Source organism: Diceros bicornis, chromosome 11 (assembly GCF_020826845.1).
Source record: "Diceros bicornis minor isolate mBicDic1 chromosome 11, mDicBic1.mat.cur, whole genome shotgun sequence".
NCBI lineage: Eukaryota > Metazoa > Chordata > Mammalia > Perissodactyla > Rhinocerotidae > Diceros > Diceros bicornis.
Genome location: NC_080750.1, coordinates 82,276,246 through 82,300,261, shown reverse-complemented (window position 1 = coordinate 82,300,261; position 24,016 = coordinate 82,276,246).

The following is a 24,016-nucleotide window of genomic DNA, read 5'->3' as shown; positions in this document are numbered from 1 at the left end:
ATACCCCTAAAGTCATCCTATGGGATTAACACTACCCTGATATCAAAGCCAAAGACACTAAGAGAAAAGAAAACTATAGGTCAATATCTTTGATGAATATTGATATAAAAATCCTCCATAAAACAGTAATAAACTAAATCAATCAACATATTAAAAGGATTATACAGCATTTTTCAGTGGGATTTACTCCTGGAATAAAGGATGTTTCAATATATGAAAATGAATCAATGTAATAAACCACATTAGCAGAATGAAGGAAAAAAACACATGATCATCTCAATGGATGCAGAAAAGGCGTTTGACAAAACTAAACATGCTTTCATGCTAAAACCACTAAAAAACCCCTCAGAGTAAAAGGAAACTACTTCAACATAATAAAAGCCATATATAGAAATCCACAGAGAACATCATATTCAAGGGTGAAGGAATGAAAGCTTTTTCTCTAAGATCAGGAACAAGGCAAGAAGGCCCATTTTCACCACTTCTATTCAACATGGTATTAGAAGTTCTAGCCAAGGTAAGTAGGCAAGAAAAAGAAAGAAATAGCATCCAAATTGGAAAGGAAGAAGTAATATTATATTTGTTTACAAATAGTATCTTATATGCTGAAACCCCTAAAAATTCCACCAAAAATTTGTTAGAACTAGAAAATTCTGCAGAGTAGTGGGACACAAAATCAACATGCAAAAACTAGTTGTTCTTCTATACATTAATAATAAGTAATCTGAAAAAGAAATTTAAAAACTTTACATTTTTATTTACAATAGCATCAAAAAGAGTAAAATACTTAAGAATCAACTTACTCAAAGAGGTAAAAATTCCAGTGATGGTTTTGCAATATTAGAAAAATCTATCCTAAAATTCATATGGACTCTCAAGGGACCCTGAATAACCAAAACAATCTAGAAAAAGAAGAACAAAGTTAGAGAACTCACACTTCCTGATTTCAAAACTTACTATAAAGTAATCAAAACAGTGTGGTATTGGCGTAAATACACACACTATGCTAATGAAATAGCACAGAGACCCCAGAAATAAAACTTTGCGTATATGGTCCAATGATTTTTGACAAAGGTACAAAGATCATTCAAAGGAGAAAAGATCAGTTTTTCAACAAATGTTGTTGGGAAAACTGGATACCCACATGCAAAAGAACGAGGTTGGACCCTTACTTTACACCATATACAAAAATTAACTCAAAATGGATCAAAGATATAAATGTTAGAGTTGAAGCTATAAAGTCCTTAGAAGAAAACACATGGTAAAAGCTGTGTGTCATTGGGTCCAAATGCCATTGTAACAATGATTTCTTTATGACACCAAAGACATAAGTAACAAAAAAAATAACAAATTTTACTTCATCAAAATGAAAAAGATTTCTGTATCACAAGATACTATCAACAGAGTAAAAAGGCAAACCATAGAAAGATTGAAAATATTTGCAAATCACAAATCTGATAAGGGATTAATATCTAGAATAAATAAAGAACATCTACAACTCAACAATAAAAAAACAACTCAATTTAAAAATGCACAAAATACTTGAATAGACATTTCTCCAAAGAAGATATAAAATGAACAGGAAACACATGAAAAGATGCTCAACATCACTAAGTATCAGGAAAATGTGAAATAAAACCACAATGAGATACCTTTTCACACCCATTAGGATAGTTACTATCACAAAATCAGAACATAACAAGTGTTGGCAAGGATGTTGAGAAATTGGAACCCTTGTGCTCTGAGTGTGAGAATATAAAACTGTGGAAAACTGTGTGGCAGTTCCTTCAAAAATTAAAAATAGAATTACTATATGATCTAGAAATTCCACTTATGGGTTCTGAAATAATAAAAATCATATTTATCAGCCTCTGTGTCCAGTTCTTGGCACAGAGCTCCTAAAACCTTTGTAATTTCCCCAGTGATAAGAACACTAGGAGAATCTTTTGTTCTATTGAGGCTACTCTGGGTGGGCTCCTGGATGCCTCCTGAATGGGGGCTGGTCACCAGAAAGACCAAGCCCTGATTAGAAGCTTGGAATTTTTAGCCCTACCCCTTATCCTCCAGAGAGAGGAGAGGAGCTGGAAATTGAGTTAATAATTGATCATGCCTATGTGAGAGAGCCTCCATAAAAATCCCAAGAGAAGGCAGTTCAGAGAGCTTCCAGGTTGGCAATGACAAGGACTGCTTGGAGACTGGTGTACCTGGAGATGGCATGAAAGCTCTGTGTACCGTCTCCATACCTTTCCCTATGCACCACTTCCAACAGGCTGTTCTTGAATTATATCCTCTTATAATAAACTGGTGACCTAGTAAATGTTTCTCTGAGTTTTGTGAGCCACTCTACCAAATTAATCAAACCCAAGGAGAAGGTTGTGGGAACCTCTGGTTTTTAGCCAGTAAGTCAGAAGTATAGGTAACAGCCTGGGCTTGTAACTGGCATCTGAAGTTGAGGCGAGGTTGGGTGGGTGTGCAGACTTATAGGACGGAGCCATCAACCTGTGGAATCTGATGTATCTCTGGGTTGTCAGCATCAAATTGAGTTGAATTATCTGGCGACCAGCTGGCATTCCAAGAATTGCTTGTTGGAGGCGTGGGGAACCCTCCTACATGTGAAAAAGTGAATCTGAGAACACCATTTATGGGTATACACGCAAAAGAACTGAACGCAGAGGTATAAAGACATATATGTACACCCGTGTTCTTAACAGCATTATTCAAAATAGCCGGAAGCTGGAATCAAGCCAGGTGTCCATCAATGGACGAACTGACAAAAAAATGTGGTGTATACACATAGTGGAATACTCTTCACCCTTAAAAAGGAAGGAATTCTGACACATGCTATGACATGGATGAACCTTGAGGACTTTATGCTAAGTGAAATAAAGCCAGTCACAAAAGGAAAAATACTGTATGATTCCACTCATATAAGGTACTTAGAGTAGTCAAATTTATAGGAATAGAAAGGAGAATGGTGGTTCCCAGGGGCAAGAGGGAGGGATAACAGGGAGTTGTTGCTTAATGGGCACAAAGTTTCAGTGCAAGGTGAAAACAGTTCTGTGGAAGGTTGGAGGTTATGGCTACACAACTATGTGAATGTATTGAATGACACTGAACTGTACACTTAAAAATGGTTAAAATTTTATGTTATGCATATTTTATGACCATTAAAAAATTAATTATTATCAACAAATGAACAAACACTAGCTACATGCGATAGCATGGATGAATATCACAACCATAAGGCTGCATAAAAGAAATTATATTCAAAAGACTATATATTTTATAATTCCATTTATATAAAATCCAAGAAAGAAACAAAACCGAGGTCTGGCTTCTAGTAATGGTGGAGTAGCCTGTTGAACTAACACTCTCACAGATAACAATGATAAAATCTGCACAAAATATTATATATATTTATACAGACTCGTGTGGCTATATGTAATACACATAAAATAAATGTGTACTTGTGTGTATGTATAAATCACTTCCAAAAGCAAGCAGAACTGAGAGGGAATCTTCCTTTAAATGATGGGAATTGCACCAGGAGATATTTGCAAGCTTGAGTCTTTTGCCTCAAAGCATTCCAAAATCTGCACATGGCCTAGACAGGGGAAAAACTACAGTCTTACTTGTCATGTTAGAGGATGTATTTTTGGGCTGGCAGAGTAGCTGGAAAGTTAGGGGAGAAATTCTGGAAGGGAGGGAGCCACAAAGAGGAAAATCGCAAAATATATATGTAAGTCTCTCCCCCACACACTCCAAATTGGCAGATCTTTGAACAACACACATGCAGGGTAGGCCCCAGAAGGCCTAGTGTAAAAATAGCAGTTGGAAGATGAAAGAACTAAACTAGGATTTCAGTTATGCCCACTGTAAATGAGATAGGATTGGAATTTCAGTCTAGCCAAGTTGATTCCCTGCTAGAAAAATAACAAAACTCTTCCAAGGAATACAATAGAATCCGGAGCCTCTATACCTATCTTTCATGATTTCCAGTACACAATTTAAAAGAAGCACGAGATTTGACAAAATAGGAAAATGTAATCCATATGTGACCAAAAGCAGGCAGTAGAAACTCTCCCCAATGTGTTCTAATTAGCAGTCAAGAATACGAAAGCAGTTATTATAAAGGTGATCATGGTGGTAAAGAAAAATATTCCCATAGTGAATGAACAGATGTGGGAACTCAGCAGAGAAGTGGAAATTACACAAAAGAACCAAATAGGAAGATGAAATAAAAAAAATACTTTTGAGTTTACCGGTAGATTAGAAATAGTAGAAAAAACATGAAGATACAGCAATAGAAATTATCCAGTCTGAAGAAAAGAATGTAAAAATTTTGAAGAAAAATGAAGAGAGCCTTATGACCTGTGAGATGATTGAGTCCCAAGCAGAGAGGGGAGAGACAGAAAAATTAAATGAGGCAGAAAGGCAAATCAATAAGTAATAGCATAAAACTTCCAAAATTTGTTGGAAAATCTAAAATTTTAGATCCCAGAAATTCAGCAAACCCACAAAATAAAATATAAAAGAAAAGCATACTTAGGTACACGATAGTCAAGCTACTAAAATCCAAAGATAAAAAGAAATTCTTAAAAGCATCAGGGAAATACACACATACAGTGGAAGACATTACATACAGGGAGAAATACTGTGAATGATGGATGATGTACTATCAAAAACAAAAGAGACAACTCAACAACAAAATGACATCATTCAAGTGCAGAAAGAAAACCCAAAAGTCAACACAAAATTCTACATTTAGCAGAACTCACTTTCAAAAAGGAAGTAGAAGCCATAATAAGATACTGCACGCCTATTAAATGGCTGAAATAAAAAATAAAATTGCAAATACGACGTGCTGGTGAGGACTAGGAGCAATTAGAACTGGGAATGCAACATGATAGTTGCATTCAGAAAACAGTTGAGCAGGTTCTTATAAAGCTAAACATACACTTATTATATGACTCAGATATCCCACTCCTAGGTATTTACTGAAGAAAATTGAAAACTAATGTTTAAACAAAAATCTTTGTGGGAATCTTTATAGCCATTTTATTCATACTTGCCAAAAGCTGGAAATAAACTAAATGTCCTTCATCAGGTGAATGGAGAAAGAAACTGTGTTGCATTGGTACATTAGAATAGTACTTGGCAATAAAAAGGATAAACTCTTTTTTTTGTGTGTGAGGAAGATAAGCCCTGAGCTAACATCCAGTGCCAATCCTCCTCCTTTTTCCCCCCAAAGCCCCAGTAGATAGTTGTATGTCATATTTGCACACCCTTCTAGTTGATGTATGTGGAACACGACCTCAGCATGGCCTGAGAAGCGATGTGTCAGTGCGCACCATGGATCTGAACCTGGGCCGCCAGTAGGGGAGCACACGCACTCAACCGCTAAGCCATGGGTCGGTCCCAGGATAAACTCTTGATTCACACAACAACATGGATGAATCTTGGCTGCATTTCTCTAAGTGAAGGAAGCCAGATTCAAAAGGCTGTATAGAATATGATTCCATTTATATGACTTTCTAGAAAAGGCAGAATTACAGGGATGGAAAATGATCAGTGGTTGCCAAGGGATGGAGTAGGGGAAGGGGTTGAATACAAAGGGATAGCATGAGAGAACTTTGGGAGTGAAAAACACAGCTCTGTATGGTACTGTGGACATGTATGCATGACCATAAAGTCAAAACCCATAGAACTGTACACAGCAAAGAGTGAATTTTACTCTGCAAATTTTAAAAATCAATCAGGATGCTGGGGAACCCAGATGGAATGCAGTGACAAATGAATCTCACTGTATTACAAGCATGTGACATAACCATACAGAAGGAGTGGGGATGAAAGGTCCTGACCTAAGTTACAGTGGAAGACAGTGTTTTGACGGGATACTGTAAAACTAAAGTACTGGACATAAACACTGTACTCTAGGTGGTCAATTTGTTTTTCATAAGGGTATGGATTAGCAATTCTGAAACTAGTTGACACAGTAAACATATTGTAGCTAACTGGAGTTAGGTTTCTCACTGTTGGTGAAAGAAGTTACAAATAAACAAAAGGAGAATGCTAGAATAAACCCAGTGGTGCTGGCTTGGAGTTGGAAGTATCAGTATGAATCCATGTCTCTTTTAATATATCTATCAAAAAAGATAGATAGATTGATAGATCGATAGACAGATGCGTATACTTGAGTTTATATTCATACATACATTTCCAAGCTCTGCTGAGAGGGACTAGAAGCAGTGACACTCTAATATTAATGAGCACATCTAGCTCCCAGATCTTGTTTTCTAAATATCATTCTCCAATAAAAAGAACCAGGTTTTCTTGGAGAAATGGCTAATTCTAGGGCTGGAGATAGAAAATACAAAATGAGCCTGGATCATCTTGTAGTGCCAGAAAGTAGGAAAGTGCTTTAAAACACACACACACACACACACACACGCGCACACACAGAAAATGATGGGACGTGTCAAAATGAATCAGTCTAAAAGACTTCCCAATGACTCAAGCTGGAAAACTGTGAGCAACAAAATAAATAATGGTAGCATTGGATTATTACCCAGAGACTAAAATAAATATCCACGAGGCTATACTGATATAAAAAAGATTAAATAAGAAAGGAAGGGAAGGAAGAAAGAAAAAAGGGAAAAAAAAGAATGAGAGAAAGAGAGAAAGAAAGGAAGAAGGAAAGGAGAGGGAGGGTGGGGAATCTTCCTCACAGAGTTCCAAATAATAAATGCGCTAGATAGCATGAAATTGAAAATCGCCACTAGAACGCTACAGTAATAATTACTGTTGGAAAGATTGACTGATGAATGCAAAAACTGTGGAGGAAACTTAAAGAAGAAACAGTACAATTGCAGAGTCTCAAAGCATTTCCTTCCAAACATTTAACTTATTTCTCTTATTTCTTTAAAATACCTATGACTATTTAAAGCAAAAATTATAACACTGTATTGTGGGATTTATAACATGGGTAGATGTAAAATTTATGACAACAATAGCACAAAGGACAGACAGAGGTATATGGAACCGTTCTGTAGCAAGTCTTCCATATTTTACATTGATTAAACTGGTGAACTATTAAGTCTAGGTAGGCTGTGATATGTTAAAGATGCATATTGTAATCTGGACCAACCAGTAAAAATCCAAAGGTGTGTCACTTAAATGCTAATAAAGGAATTAAACACCATACCAAAAAACGTTTGTACAAGACTGTTCACAGGAGATGACCTGCACGTCCCCAGGAGCAAGATGAGCGCACTTTGGGGCATCCACAGAGCAGAACGTCCTCAGCCGTGCCAAGGAGAAAACGCTGACACACATATGCTGAGAGAGACTCATCAACCTCGTGCTGAGGGAGGCAAGCTGGACAGAAACCAACACACATGGGATGATTTCAGCCAAGATGAACCTATGCTGAAAAAACCAGAACAGGGGTTGCATCGGGGGAAGGAAAAAATTGTCTGGGAAGGAACAGGAAGGAGTTTTCTGGGGGTGATGGAACTATCCTATTCTTAAAGGGATGAAAGTTATATGGGCATGTTTATTTGCCAAAACTGTACGGTTGAGATTTGTGCCTTTCAGTGTGCATACATCTTACTCACCACACACGCACAAAGGCTTAAAAGAATAATAAAGTGAGGTGAGAATGGGATGGAGTGTGGATGAAACAAAAATAGCAGATGATTAGTAGTTGTTGAAGCTGGGTGATGGGGCTACTATGCTATTTTGCTTATTTTGTATATTGTTTAAATTGTTCTGTAATAAAACACTTGTATAAGAAGACAAACTCGATATACAGTGTTCACTGGTAAGATATCAGTTACCTTTGGGGAGGAAATAGGGAGAAAGGGATTGTCGGGGCCTGAGTAAAGCTGGTGTTAGTTCTTGGTCACACAAGTGTGTTCGCTTTGTAATAATTCTTTGAGATTTACGTGGATGACTTCTGCATATATTTCTGTACGCATGTTATACATCAATAAACATTTTAAATCCTGCATATTTGCACAAAGATACTAAGTCAATATCTTAGAATAACAGCAGTGTTTTGTTTTAAAGTGGAACACATTCACTCATGACACCATTAGATGGATTTTAATACTCCCAAGTATCTATTAATGCCCTCATCCCTGCGTGGCTCCTGGGTCTTTCCATTTTTGCCTCAGTTTTGTAAGTGGCATGGATTTGAGTTTTTATGATGCCATCTTTCTCCAGCAAGGTCCACCCCCACCACGATGCTCACCAAGGCCTCGACACCTAGCACAGTGCCGTGTTCACAGCATGCACTGAAGACCTGTGAGACTGGGTTGGATGAGGAACAAAATGAGGAGCTCATGATGTTCGTAACTTATGTCTAGGTGCCATACTGTGACTTAGGAAATTGGTAGAGTTTTTCGATAGCTTTGCTATGCCTTCTAATTTTTCCTATTTAAAACAATGGGAAATAGGGTCTCAGAGTTCTTTCTCAGAGAAAGTCTGACATTTCAGGCACAGATTACTGACAATTATTAATGGCATATGACTTTCCCACCTCATCTTAGTGTTAAGTTTTTAATTCCTTACCTTGGAAATGACCTAACATTTCTTCTTCCAAATCTTGTAGTAATACCGATGCTCCAGAAAGTCAGGCCACAGATATTCTGCTGTTGTGCATCCTCCCTGCAAAGAAGTGGAGCTGTGCATCCACCAGTCTAAGAAGTGTGTGGTGCTGTAGTATTTGGAGTCAATCAGAAAAGCTAAATGGAAAAACGACTTCAGAGAATTATCACCATAACCCCCCACAGCAACAAATTATTTTGTGATTCTGAGGGTATATTCAAACAAGGATATTAAAACTAGTTCCCAAGGAGCCAGCCCTATAGTAGAGCAGAAATTGCATATTACCTTCCTGCACAAACTTGCCTAACATTGTGGGAAGGACCAAAGGGACGTTTCGGTGTTGTTGCCTATGTTAACGAGGCCAAGAGGTCCACACTGGGATAAGGAAGTCCAGTGAACCAGCCTGTGTGCAGCGTGGGAAAAGGGACATGTGTGTGGTCCCCTGAAGTGGCTTAGGGGTCACTTACCAGTGCGCCTGAGTTTCCTGTCTGTATAATGCAGGAATTGGGGCTGTCCAATGTGATGTTTTCTCCTTTTTATGACATGGCTCAGGGCAGTCCTTCTAAGACTCTTGACCAAGGTATGGGCCCTTCAGGCAGATTGGGTCCAAAGGGAGGATCTCTGCAGCGACCCTGACCACGGGTCCAGAGCGAGGATCATGGCAGCCTGGAGGGATGGGGGGATGGTAGGACAGTGGCCTTGAAAAGGCAAATTCCAGGATCCCAGGCACCTGGTAGTTCCATTTTAGATATTGAATTCACATTTCAAATACTGGCCAGGGAGCTTCCACCAGGGCTGCAAGCAACCTCAGCAACAGCCAGGCTGGTGAGCCCCACCCCTACCTGAGTCCCGGCCTCAAGGGATGCAGCCCAACCACACTGCGCATACTCTGGGAGGTGGGCAGGGCATGGAGAATGGGCGTGGTATAGAGAAGAGGGTTGGATGGAGAATCAGAGGCGTGGAGCCCAGGGCCCGAGAGACAAGGCACGAGTTGGGGCCACGAGCTGTGCATGCTGGGAGCTTTTCTCTCTTAACCGCTCCCAGCTGGCAACCCGTAGGGCTGCAGGACTAGAACTCCCAGGAGGCTCTGGGCACGAGGCCGTGCCTAGCTCTGGGGGGAGGAACAGGGCAATGTGAGCTTGGCCGAGGGCCAAACCCCCATTGAATCAGGACTCTGGCCCTGCACCCGCTCCAACTGGACTGAGTCCCGGAGGGAATGAGAGGGACCAGGGAGTTAGGAGGGTGTGGCGGCTGCAGTGGCAGCCGCGGGCCTGCCACATGCAACTGCTTTTGTCCAAAATTGAAGCTGGACTGGCGCCTCTTCCCCACCACCTCCCTCCGTTGCTTGATTCCTCCTCCCACCTGCATGCCTGTGGGTCTTTCCACAGCCTCCTACCTAGTCCAAGGCCAGGTGTTTCTCTAAAGTGCTTATGGGAACTGGTTTGACATCCCAGAAACTTTCCAGTTTGCCTGCTGCCCTCTGCCATCTCCAGCCAAAGTGCCATCATTTCATCAGCTTTTGGGAGACATTCGCCCTTGTGGCCCCTCTTGCAAGCACAACTTAAGAGTTTGCAGGGTGGTAGCATTGGCTGTTGCTTGCCTTTTTCACAGGTGTGGAAGTTGAGGCATCCTCGGGGTTAATCATTGGTTTCCCCAGGATCTGCTAAGAGCAGAGGGGAACAACACAATTCCCAGGCAAGTATCTAGTAAGCCGTTTTCACTAACCCATTCCAGTGCAGAGGCCTCCAAAACAGCATCCTTAAGATGAGAATAGCTTAAGCATTTTGCCCTTTAGATTGATCACCTAATCTCAGCTCAGGCCTGAGTGGCCAGTCTCTCAGGGACATGAGTGATGACTCTGATCCTTCAGGAAGAGACCGGTGGTCCAGCTTTGGGAGAGGCATGTTCATGGTAGACAGCACCTGGGCAGCATTTGAAACCCGTCAGCTTTAACATCTCTGCTTTGGATTCTGGCAAGTTTCCAGGATAAACATGCCCAGGGATAGTCAAATGTACCGTATTCTTTAAAAATTGATTAGAGTAGTGAAAGGAACAGAGCATAAAATATCCTGATTATTTGCAAAAGATGAAATGCAAGCAAGACCTTCTTGTTAATTTTTTTCTCCTCATTCTCTTGGCTGTACTATACGCTTGAATGCAGAAAGAAAAAATTTGCATTGCCAAGTTATCTTTTCCTGAGATTGGTAAATTAACTTAAAAGTCTTATTGAAACCTGTGGAGGAATGGTTAGCAGCTTTCATGATTCACGTCCTCCCTAAAAACCTGGGTGTTGATCTACATGAAAAAAAGTCCTTGTTTATATTACACATCCCAATAGGTTACATTTCCGATTCCTGAATGTGGGATATCATCAAAACAACTGAAAAAGCTGGTCATGGAAACTGGACCCTGTCACTATGTGAAGAATTTACCTCTTTATGAATTAATGACTCGAATTCTTTCACATTTTTGTAAAGAACGGACGAGAAACTCTGCAGTGTCTCTGAATGTGACAAGACGGGGAATTCTCCTTAGACCACATCCTCGAGTTCTTCTCTCGTGTTCAATAGACCCGGGTGATAGTCCGTGTGGTCAGGTGCAGCGCCGCTCCCCCAGCCCCCAGTGTTCCATCCTACTCTGGCCTGTGACCTCTTCAGGGGGTTCTGATGACACTCCTCCACAAGGGTTGGAAGGAGACATTGTAACATGAGGATATTCATCATCTTAAAACAACGATTAATGGAGAGGAAAGTCTCGGGTTCTGTGTGCTCCGATGCAACTGCTGTTGGGGTGTGGCTTCAGTGACCACTGTGCTCCCAGCAGTCCCCACAATGGCTGTCTCAGACATTTGATCTCCTGGTGCAACCACAGCAGCTGTTGACAGAGCTGAGCGCTCGTGGTTCAATGTCTTCCGTCAGATTTTGTGGCTCTGACCCTCCTATGCTCACCCCCTTCCCATTCCTATCTGCTGAGTTGATTGCTTTGTAGTTGTTTCCTAGGAGCCACTGTGTGTAACTGGATTTCACAGTGTCTTTAGAGACCCATCTTCACTACACGAGTCACTGTACAACAGTGACTTATCCTGGTGTAGCCCGTGTTCATCATCTCCAGTGGAGCTGTGAAGAACCCTGCTTACTAGTACCCTGTCTCATTCTCATGCTGCTGGGGCTGCTTATGAAGTTGAGCATCCCGTCTTTGGTCTCATTGCCATTATTCTTTTCATCGATTATTTTGAAGTCGGATATGACTTTGTTAATAATGTGGACACTTGCTGTCACAGGAACTTTTATGTAACTTCCCCAACAGCTCTGTGAAGTAGTCCTGTGATCCCCATTTTACAGGGGGGGACACTGAAGCTCAGAGAGATGGAGTAGCTTCCTTCACGTCACACAATTTCTCGGTATATTTTGTGTCTCCACCTGGAGCTCCGCTTCTCAGGTGAGTGCACTTAGGTGGTGTTCCACTTTATGCCTCTCTGCCAGTCTCCCCAAAGGCACACGCCCCATCCTGAGTCCATTGTCTGCTTGATGGCAGTCACCCTGCACAAACAGTCTCCGGGCAGGGATTGGACTAGCGGGGAGTGGTCCTCCGGCTTACTCTGGGCAGGTACTAGGTTCATGGCGAGAGCTGGAGCAGTGGAAGATACTGACCGTCACTCACCTGGAAGGTTTGTTATGTAGAAATACTCCACTGACTTTTTGCAGGTGTCATGTCTTCTTTGTCTTCATTGCTCCTCTGGGCATTCTCCTACAGTCCAGGCTGTGCAGTAACATAGAGTACAGAGACTGGTGAACATAATACTGTTGCCATGCACCAAATGGTCACATCACTCATTTTTCTAATTATGAAACAAATACACACTGTAAAAAAGTCAAATTGCACTGATCTATGTAGAGTAAAGTGAAACATTCCCCTTTCATCCCCTTCCCTGCAAACTCACTCTCCTACTCAGAAGAAACTATTGTTAAGAGGTTGTGACTTATTCTTCTGGAAATTTCTTATGAATTTATAAATACACAAAATTTTTTTTAAACATAAATTACATAACTACATCGTTTGCAATTTGCTGTTTCCTAAACCATATATCATAGACCTCTCTCCTTATCAGTGCACATCACTCTAACTTACCTTTTTAGAAGTTTTAGAGGTATTCCAAAGAATAGGTATACCATGATCTGTTTATATCTTCTTTGATAGCAAAGGGATTACATCCAGTTTCACTATTATACATAATGCTGCTATAAGATCCTTGTATGGAATTTATTACACTGCTTTCAACTGCTCAATATGCTTTGTTTCCTTTTAGTCAGAGACTATGATATATTTTTAACACTTTTACGGGAATTATTTTATAGGGAAATTAATTTTATCACTGAATAACGACATTTATGCGGAAGCTGGACTTCAAGGTCATCCATGTCAGTATTCTGGAGAAAAATAATGAAACTTAGAAGGTATTATGCTTGCTCCATCACATTCTAACAAGTCATGTTAACAATGTGAGTTGAATCTTTGAATAGCCTCTACTTTCTCTGTTCAGATGAACGATGACTTTTTCTTGTCTTGAAAACTTCTGACTCCAAGAGCTCTCAGTTGGGTTTCAGAGAGGGTAAGATATGGTGTTTTATCTATTTCTCTTCAGCTGTAGGCTGCGTCTTCTAAAGATCATAGAATTGATCATGGTCCAATCGATATATGTGATTTGGTTCAAAAATTCAAAGTAATGAACTCAACATAGGAATCTATATCTTTTGTTCTTAATAAAGAATTTCCTTTGATATCCGTAACTCTCTGTGATTACTAGTAAAAACTCACCTATGGGTGAAGAGATGTGGTTCTGCTGACAATGTCTGGCTTGAACATCCATAGTTAAGCCTGCCACATCTGTAGGTAGGTTACACTTGACCTCTTGATGACCTCTGCCCTTGGTCTTTGACCTGGGAAAAATAAGAATTTAAAAAAGCTGCTGTTATTAGCACTCAATGCTAGAAACGCCCATTAAAGAGTGAGTTTGGTTTGGTAAACCAAAGGGAGTATAAGCAGAACAAAGTCATTAATATCTATAAAATTTCAAAAAATTCTAATTTTTAAAAATATAACTCTGTTTTTGCCACAGTGCAAACTGTGTATATATGAATGACGTATCCCTCTGTCCATTTCTTAAGTTATTTCCATTGATTTGATGGATTTATCTTCAAACCTGGATTCCAAGTGTGAAAGGACATCTTGGTCCTTCAAAAAAAAGAAACCATTGAGATTTAATTTTCCTTTAGCTCGGCATCCCAAAGGTTTGAGGAATAAATGATCATGTAATGATACAATGATTTTGAAATCTAATTGTTAATTAGAGGGGTGTAAGAGATGACCGAATGGTGGTTCATCACCATGGTCAAGGGTATTGTACACATGGACATGTAAACACGATTCAGGAAGCCGCTTCAGCACCGTGACATCACTGAGAACCACAGTGCAGGGGGATCTAGGCACAAAGCCGTCTGCCTCGATCTCCTGGGTTACATGTAGATCCAGGTGTCTTGACAGTGGCTTCAGAGAAGCTAACTTTTATCTATTTCTCCCCTTCCTTATCTCCAGTTTACCTCAAACACTCCTGACTACCATATTTTAAAGTAAGACCAATTATAGTTATCTATGTGAGATTCTTGTTTATTATTAGAGAGTGATAGTCAAGGATACCATCAAATATCATTTAATTGACCTAATTAAATTTGTTGTACCTTATAATTGATTAGAACACTACATTTAGTTGAGCGTTTGATATTCACCAAGTGTGTTAATCTGCTTACAACTGCTATGTGCCTGACTCCTCGTAGAAGTGTATCTTTGGCCCATCACAAGATTTTAATGACTCAAATCATCATAAATTAAGATAATGTACTGTCTTTTGGATGATAGGGAGACATATGGGTCCATTTTGGAAGTATGCCCATCTGTCTTTGCTGCCCATGGGAAGTTGCTGGTTACTAGGTCTCCAGGTGGCTTGCACAAGCCCTAGGTCTGTAATAGCTTGGTGCCTCTCCTTCTAATTGGGGTAGAAATAAAAGAGATCAGAGAGACTTATTAAAGTTTTGGTTGCATGAAGTCTTCTATGAAGACCATCCATGCATAGTGTTCTGGATAGCTCTCTGTTCCTAAGACTACTAGTTACTTAAAGGGCTTGTCGGGAACTGTGAAAGGTCTGATATTTTACCTTTCCTGCAAGCTAATAAGTCAGCCTACAATGGTTTTACAGATGCTGGCAAAAGACAGGAGACCCATGGGTCAGAGACAAAGGACTTAATGACACAGCAATAGCAGTGGCCAGAGTATCAGCATTGGCACTGGTTCACTAAATCCCACTTCCTACAGGCTGATACACAGTGGGCCAGGTGACATGCAGAGGGTTACAAGATCTCAGAGCCTAAGGAATTCAAATCTTTGATAACGGGCAGGATGTCTGCTAACCTTTGCCCTGGGGGGGTGTTATTTTTATTATACTGGGCAGTAAGCAAGGCTACCCTTTGCTCCAAAGGAGGCCACTATTTCTATCTTCCAAGCCTCCCAGCTCTACACACATCCTTGAAAAGATAAGCTGGTCTTACTGGCTTTCAAAGATAAGCTTGAATGAGACTTGATCATCATTCAGTTCTTCTGTTTCCTTTATTGAGATTGTGCAAATATGCTCTTTTCTCTGTAAAGTTCATTAACTTTATTCATACATAAGGGATGCTTTTGGTTTTATTTGTTAAGTTGAAATTGTCTTATTAGAGGAAATGATGAAACTGTTATGGGTTGGATCTGAAAGTATGCTTTTCCAGGAAAAATGTGAAAGAAGATCAGTGCTCACAGAACTTTGCCACAAGGAGCTGATAGCAACTTAAATTATTTTAATTTGAATAGTGTTTTGTACATCTTTCTTCCATTTACTTCATCCTCTCTGCTTCCTGTAACTCTCATATGGGAATGGGGCACTTTCAGGGATTCACTGAACTCATTTACAATATTCAAATGGTTTTGTTTGTTGTGTTTTTTTTTATTGAGGTAAAGTTGACATACAATATTATATCAGTTTCAGGGGTACAACGTAATGATTCAATGTTTGAGTATATATTGAAATGATCACCACAATGAGTCCAGTTAACATCCGTCCCCATACATAGTTACAAATGTTTTTGTCTTGTGATGAGGACATGGCATATTTCAAGGTGCAGAAGACTCAACGATGGTGTCATACTTTTCTATATACAGCTTGATGAATTTGGACATAAGTATACACCCTTGAGACTGTCACCACCATCAAGGCCACAAACATTTCCATCACCTTCCAAAGTTTTCTCTCACCTCCTTTATTACTATCATTCTGTGGTAAGAACTCTTAGTATCTACTCTAGTAGCAAATGTGACGTATGCAATAGAGTTTTGTTAGCTGAAGGCACTACGCCGTATCCTACATCTCCAGAACTTATTTCTCTTGATAACTGAAACTTTGTATCCTTTGACAATCAGCTCCCCATTTCTCCATCTCCCCAGCCCCTGCCAACCACCATTCTAACCTCTGCTTGTATGAATTTCACAATTTTAGATTCCACATATAAGTATTTGTCTTTCTCTGTCTGCCTTATTTCACTTAGCATAATATCTTCTAGGTCCCTCATGTTGTCAAAAATGGCAGGAATTCCTTCTTTTTTCAAGGTTGAAGAATATTCCATTTCTTTATCCATTCATCATCAGTGACGTTTAGGTTACTTCCATATCTTTGCTATTGTGAATTAGCTGCAAGGAACATTAGAGTACAGGTATCTTTTTGAGACCCTGATTTCAATTCCTGTGTGTATATACCAGAAGTGGGATTGCTGGATCATATGCTAGTTTTCTTTTTTGGAGGAACCTCCATACTGTTTTTCATAATGGCTGTACTAGTTTACATTCCCATAAGGGTTCCTTTTATTTACATCTTCACCAATATTCGTCATTTTTAGTTTTTCTGATAATCGCCATCTTAACAGGTGTGAAGTGATAGCTCATTGTGGTTTTGATTCGTATTCCCTGATGATTAGCGATGCCAAACACCTTTTCATAGACCTATTGGCCACTTGTATATCTTCATTGGAAAAAGTCTATTGTGGTCCCTTGCCCATTTTATAAATTGATTTGTCTTTTTGTTATTGAGCCAACACAAAAAAAGGAGAACAAAATTTCCAGGCATTATGGATGCTTCCCAGTTGATGCAGATGGTTTTCTGTTTACAGTGGTACCAAAAGATCATGTTTCGTGTTTTTTCTTCGGCTTGTTATAAGACCCGCAGTAGCTGCAGCATGGCAGATAATCGGGATCTTCTGGGTTTGGAGGTTTACAAAATAAATGAGTGGTAAGGATTTCTTATTTTTCCAAGGAAGTTATTGTGATCATTGTCCATGGAATCCAGGATTAGATAGGTGGAGGAGAAAATTAAGGTCAGGAATGGTGATCTGGCATTACTTCTGATCTTGAGGGACAGGTATTTACTGCATGAGTGTTTGAATAAAAATATTAGAGATCAGGAATTTGTGGTGGGTGAATATGTTTTCTGAATTATTTACTTTTGAACACAACCACTTGGATTATGTGAACATCTGGGATATGGGAGTAAGTCGTTAGCAGGGGGTGGTTGATAATATCACTATTGATTTAACCTCTATGAACACCAAGTGGTCAATGGATTAAGCAAATGAGTAGACAGAAAACACAGAAATGGTAAAAATTGGGATTTAGTAAAGGACTGGGGACTGACTGTCCTGAGTGGGAGTGCCAGGACTTGTGCGGTTGAGAGTGACAAGGACAAGAAGAGAATAGAATCACACTCAAACAAGGAGGGGGTGTTAACAGGATGGAGGGGGAGAAATTATCTGGAGTAGCTTTGAGTTTTGACCTTGAGCTTTCTGTTCTTGATGCAAATCTGCCTGATGACATCCTGGGACACAGGTCAGATCTATCCCCAGGGGATCGAGGGAGGGTGGAAGTACAAAACAGCCAGGATAATTGTCCTTAAAAGGCAGGCTTCCTTTATCATTTGACCCACTTTCATGATTGGTTTATCTAGGGTAAGAGGAAAAGAAAGATGATAAGAAGGATGATAGTCACGTCTTCGCAGACTTGGTGAACACAGAAGGAGCAGCAGGGGCCTGGCTTCCTGAGGACAGGTTTAGGCTGAGGGCTAAACCCACCGCAACAGCCTGGAAGAAGCTACATCCAGCAGGATAGACGAGCACGGAAGCCAGAGACCTGCTGATGGCACCAGCTCGGCAACTCCTCCTGGAACAGCCCAGCCAACACCACTGTGTCCCATGACCAGGGCCTCCTGCCCAAAAATGGCACCCTGCTGCCCATGGGCTGAACAGATCCCTCTGCTTGTTAACCTGGACAAGATAGATGGGAATGTTTCAGAGAATGCTCAAGTGAGAAACTATCAAAACCACAGCCCACTCAGTCCCCTGCCCCACACTCCCCTCCTCTCTTTCCAGACCCACAGCCTCCACTCTGTCTTGGTCATCAGTTCTCTGCTCAAGGACTCGTCTTGGCTATAGAGCTCCTTAAGTTTTTCAGAGCTTTACCCGAGGGGAGGGGAAAGAGGGAAGGATAAATTTAGGGATAATGTGAGGGGTCTGAGTGCAAATCCCTTTTCTTTGACAACCCAAGAGATTCAACCTGCCTGGAGGAGTGTTCTCACTGGGCTCCTCTGAGCGCTAAGGTCTCATGGGACTGGGAGGGGACTCTCCTGTTGGTCACTGGGGTCTCCACTCCCCAGCTCTACAGAGCAGCTCTGTTTTGACCACTATGAGTTTCAACTGACCATAGAGTTCTGTTGCTATAAACACTTGAAAATCTCCAATGTGGCTCAACCCAGTACCTGACATTTAGGGAAACTGAGTCCTGAAGCAGAACTGGTTCACTAAGGACACCAGGAGACTTAGAGACCAACTGCCGACGCCCAGGCCCTGTCCCCAGCATTTGCTGCCTCCCAGGAGTTCCCAGCTGACTGAGGCGCCAATGGCAGTCATACAGGAGATCCCCCATCCATCCTGGTCCTCCTATGGAGAGAGGCTTACCCACGGGGAAACTTCCCCCGATGTGTTCTTCAGGTGGCTTGTGGAAGTTTTCTGCAGAGCAGAGATGACAGTGCAGGGCGAGGAGAAGTTCTTCCAGATCTCGCACTCCTGGGGAAGGGAAAAGAATGAGGTGTGAGGTTGGGCACTGGAGCCCCGCTTGCTCTAGCTTCAGTCCCCTTCTATTTAAATCTCCCCTCCTGGATGAGACAGATGCTCAGGGAGCCCCAGAAGGACATTTAGGACTCAGAGAGTAACACTCACAAGGAGGAGGAGTTTAGCTCAACCCAGGGAATTAGACAGGTAGGAAGTGAGCATCCTCCCACTAGGACCTGGAGTCAAGGTCAGTGGGCCCCTGGCAGGAAGCGCCTAGGGACTTGCAGGAGCTTAGACCACACACTGCAATCCTGGGAGCTGATAAAGGTGGAGAGGCAGTTCCCAAGTCTCCAGAGAGGGGCTCCACTGGGCCTCCCACGGCACGCCTGGGCCACCTGGACCCAGTGCTCTACCACCCTCGCCCTGTCCTGGGCTGTCATGCTCGCGTCCCTGAGGCAGGTGGTGATGACGAGGCTGGCCACCCTTCTGAACTGGTCGATGGTGGCCTGGATGGTGGGTGTCTAGTGCTCACTGCCAGGCTTGTTCTTCTTGTGCCAGGTGGATCCCAGGCACTGAGAGGGCACCACCTTCCAGAAGAGCTCCTGGGGAACAGGGGGAATGTCATCCAGCCCTGCCACAGGTCACCTCTGTGTCCACAGCCCCTAAAGTCCGACACAGGTGTCACAGTTTAGAGCTGGAGCTCAGGAAGCTCAGGATGTGTCCTGAGCCTTGTGAGAGTCCCTGGGTTTTCTTCTCTGTCCACCGAGGGTGCCCAGCACAGGATGACCCAGGACCCAATCCCGGCAGGGAAGGGAGAGGGGCATTTGCACCCAGCCCGTCCTGGCTAACTCCAAGCTCCAGATGGTGGCTCAACTCTGCTCATGTCAAGGAGGCATCTTCCACCACCTTGATCTCCGCTCTGATCCCACTCCCCATTCTGATGCACATTCCCCCGTGGCAGCTACAACCACTGGCCTTGTCTGTCTCCCTTGTAGTGAAGCACACATCAGGTGTCAAGTCCTGAGGCTGTTGAGCCTCCTGAGGAGACGGCAGGGCCACCGTAGACCTGGCTGCACACAGTGAGTTCCCCTCCACCGCTGATGGGCCAGGCCCTGTCCAGCTTTCCATCTCTTCTACATCATGGAGCCGGCACAGCCACTCTGTGCAGCAGGTCCTGTTAGTGTCCACCTCTACGATCTGCAGGTGGACAGCAAAGGCTTGGGGGTTCCAGAAGTTGCCCAGGTCATACGGTTGGTAAGGGGTGGAGCTGGGATTTGGGCCCAGATCATGGGAGTCTGGATCAGGTCTGGGACAACGATGGCAGAGGGAAGGCCTGTTCCACCCTGCCCTGAGAGCCCAGCTGCTCACCGCATCCATCACGGTCAACCGCTCTACCACCTGCTTAGGAGAGAAGACCGTGAGGTTGGGCTTCTTCTCACGCTCCTTAACAGCCACAGGTGGAGACAGACTTCCCACTAGAAATGATGGTCCAGGTGACTCCAGCTCAGCAGCTCCCACTCCTGCTGGAGCCGATGTTGGCCCTTGCTCCAGCTCCAACACTGCTGATGGAGGGGACGCTGGCTCCAACGCTAGAAGGGGTGATGTCAACGGAGCTGTAGCCAGCTCTACCTCCACCACTGCCCACTGCTCTGCTTCTGCCACTGGCTGGAGCTCTGCAGCTGGCGCTACAGTGGGATAAAGAGAAAGATTCACCCACATAGCTGACTGTCCATGTGTCCCTCTAAACACAGGAAAGATCCCACTTCCCTTCCAGGAATATGCAGCCTGCAGTCCCCCTTACCCTCTGCCTCTGTCTCAGTGGCCTCCAGAAGCTCAAACCGGGCAAGGGTAAGAGGGTCATGGCAGCTCAGCTCCGAACCAGGCAAGGTTACCTGCGTGTACATCCCCTTTAGCTTGAAAAAGGGACAGCCCCAGTCTGGTCATGCCCTAGTTCTGCTCCAACCTGGTTATCTCAAGGTCCTGAGTGTGGAGACCCTCTGCTCCTGCTCTTATCTCAGAGCAGCACTGGATGGTGTTTGTGGCCTCAGGCACCTTCCCCTTGCCTAGTGAGTTGGTGAAATTGAAACCATTGGGCAGCTCCTCGATGACCTTCTGATTGGAGTTCTGCAAAGACTGCTCTGGAGCTGGGCCAGAAGGAATCAGGGGCTGCCTGCACACTGCCACTGGGGTCAACCCCCAAGAGAAAGTCTGCTCCTCAGTTCAGGCACAGAGGGACATCCCTGCAAAGAACTGTGGTCAGGCAGGAAAAGAGATGAAACCTCTATGGCTCAGTAACATAAGAGTAGAGGAGCTCACCTTCTCATGCTGCCAGCCATGACCTGGGCTATGAACATGACAGGCCCACCATGCTTCCGACACCTAACAACCAGCTCCTGCCCAAGAATGGCCTACCCCTCATACCCTGCCTTCTCCCCTCTGCACAAACACACACAGACACACACACACACGATGAAGTGTAAGGGGTGTGGGGCTGATCAGGTGGGATCACAGTTGTGTCCTGGCCTGCACTAGCCTTTCCTGGGCTGCCCCGTGTTACCCTTCACTGCCTCCTGCCAGATGTCCAGAGGCGTCGGGGATGAGGGCTGAGCCAACGTCGGCAACGACCAAAAAGTTTCTCTTTCTGGTTTTTTTTGAGCCTAGATCCTCCAAAATTTGGGATACAACAACAAAATATTTTTGCCTGTTGACTGTCTCCAGTCAAGTGAGCTGAATTGGGGGCTGTGGGTGCCTGGTTACCAGAGTTCTAAGATCTGTTGAGGTTTATGACCAAGGAAGTGAGGTCATTTTTCAAGATTCCTTTACCTGGGCCCCTTCCCTCAATCAGACTTGTCCAGAGCTGCCGCCTGTGCCCTGGCTGCTAACCCTCCTCCCCCATGTCATCTCTTGAACTGTACACAAGGAGCCTACACAGCCCTAGCCACAGCTCCCTGGAAACCTAAGTCGGGTCTTAGCTTTGAGGAGACAGAGACGAATGCAGACCTCCTTTTTCTTACCAGTTCTTCATCCTGAGAAAGTCCCTGTACCTCTCAGGTCCTCCTCAGTCTCTAAACCTGCACCATGGGGATCAGGCTAGAATCTACTTCCTAGGGATGTCACCCGGTGTATATGACATAATATCTATTACCCCTGTGGGCTGGTGTCACATGTACGTAAGGCACAAACTTAGAGATGGAAGAATAACAAGAAGGGGTGACAGGTAGCACAGAACACCACTCAAAACAGGCCTGGGTTCTAGCAATGTGATATTGGAACAGTCGCTTCCAACTTGGCCTCATTTTCAGGTCAGCATCATGAGGGGGTTGAAACTAATGGAAATTTAGATACTGCCATCCTGTGGCATAAAACCATTCAATTGTTTCCTGTTTAATGGAGAATGTGACCCAAGTGCCTCATCTTCGCATACGAGGTGGGCAATCTCCACAGTGGTACCTAGTAAGCGCCACCCATGGTATAGCCATCCCAGTGGAACCACTAAGTAGTTAGTAACTGGCTTCTTAACATAATAACAGCCAAAGTGATGGGATGTCTTGTCTAAATTTTAACTAAAAAAGTCTCTCACTTCCTCTTACTCCCTCTTTCATGTCCCATCTCTCTCTCTCTCTCTCTCACTCTGTCGAATCCCTGTAACTGAGGAATCAAATACCAGTGTTTTTGGGCTGCCCAATGTGGACGCCTAGAGAGGAGAGAAGCACGAGATTGCCCAGGCCAACAGACAGAAAGAAACTCAGGCTCTCAGTCCAAACTGAACCCTGAAAGCTGAGAGTGAACTTGGGGGCCAGTCCTCCCCAAGTTGAGCCTCAGTTGCAGGCCACACAAGGGGGTGATGAGGTAAGAGGGAAGAAAGGACTGTGGGAGCTTTCTGCCTGATCCACCTGGAAGAGTGAGGGCGAGAACAGTGTCATGTGACACTGAGTCCTCAGGAGAACCTGTGAGGTAGCTGGAATTCTCACACCTTCCAGATGAGGAAACAGCCTCGGGGAGGCCTGGCCCAAAGCCCAAGCTCACACCCAGAGTGAGAGTTGGAGCTTGGCTTGTTCTAGGATCACAACACCTTGGAGGATGGAGTGCTATTGGTACCAGATGCCTGGAGTCAGATGTCCACGGTCAGAGGCCAGCGGTGCTGGAGAGAAATGGAGTGAGGGGACTATGGTCTTACTGACACTCACCTCGACCCTGGCAGCAGAGGCCCTCCACGTTTGCCCCCCCACAGATCAGCCCCCAGAGAGTGCAGGAGAAGCAGCAGCAGCAGCAGGTGAGTGTGCCTGTGGGGGAGGGGTTCTGCCCTCCCAGCTGGAGGCCCTCAAATCAAGAGAGGAGGCCCCTTCCTCTTGCTGCCACAGTGCCTGAATCCCCCAGTAGAAGTGACCGGGGTGAGGGCCTGGAAGAGCTGGTGCAGGATGGGTTTGTTGTGGGGAGGGCCAGGGACTGCACACCCTGTGATTTGCCAGAAGCCGGCCCTGGGAGGTGAGGAGGAGGAGTGTGGTTTTCTTGGGCTGTGAAAGGAGGAGGAGTTGAGGGGAGGCTGCTAAGGGTCTTGGCTGCTCCCCGTGGGAACCCTGGGGTGGGCCAGGAGGCTGAGGGTGAGGACTTTTCAGGGGAGGCTCTGCAGGGGGCTGACTTGAGAGCAAGGACTCATCCCACCCACACCCCGATATCACAAAGTGTCGTCCCCTATCTTGGCACTTTCCTTGGTCACCTGCTGATGCTGCACCTGCTGATGGGTGATAATCTCGAGATGGGTGCACCTGAGGACCAGGCAGGGAGGACCAGGATCCTGAGCCTTGGGATGGGGAGCCCCCGAACTGAGCTCTGAGCTCTCAGCACTTGTCACATCTCCTGTCATAAGAGCCTCTCAGCCACCCCTGGGAGCTGGGGCATCAGGCCCATCTTAGGGATGAGTGAACAGAGGCTCCACCTGAGACACCCATTCTGGTTCCTCAGGCTGGGGAAGCTCAGATCTGCCTGACGGCACAGCTGCTTGAGGTTTTATCTGAGCTGGACGCAGCCTCTCCCTCCCACGCTGCCCATGGAGGGAGAGAGATGTCAGACCCCTCCAAGTCAGGCAGCACATAAGTGGCTGAGCAGTCCCCTCTGCCTGAGGCCTCAGCCTCCAAGTCTGTCATCAGAGAGGGTTGTGCTGCCAGGTCCCTCAGCCTCTCCCCCATGTCCTGCTTCTCTGGAGCCCAGATCCCAGCCTAGGTCCAAGTCCT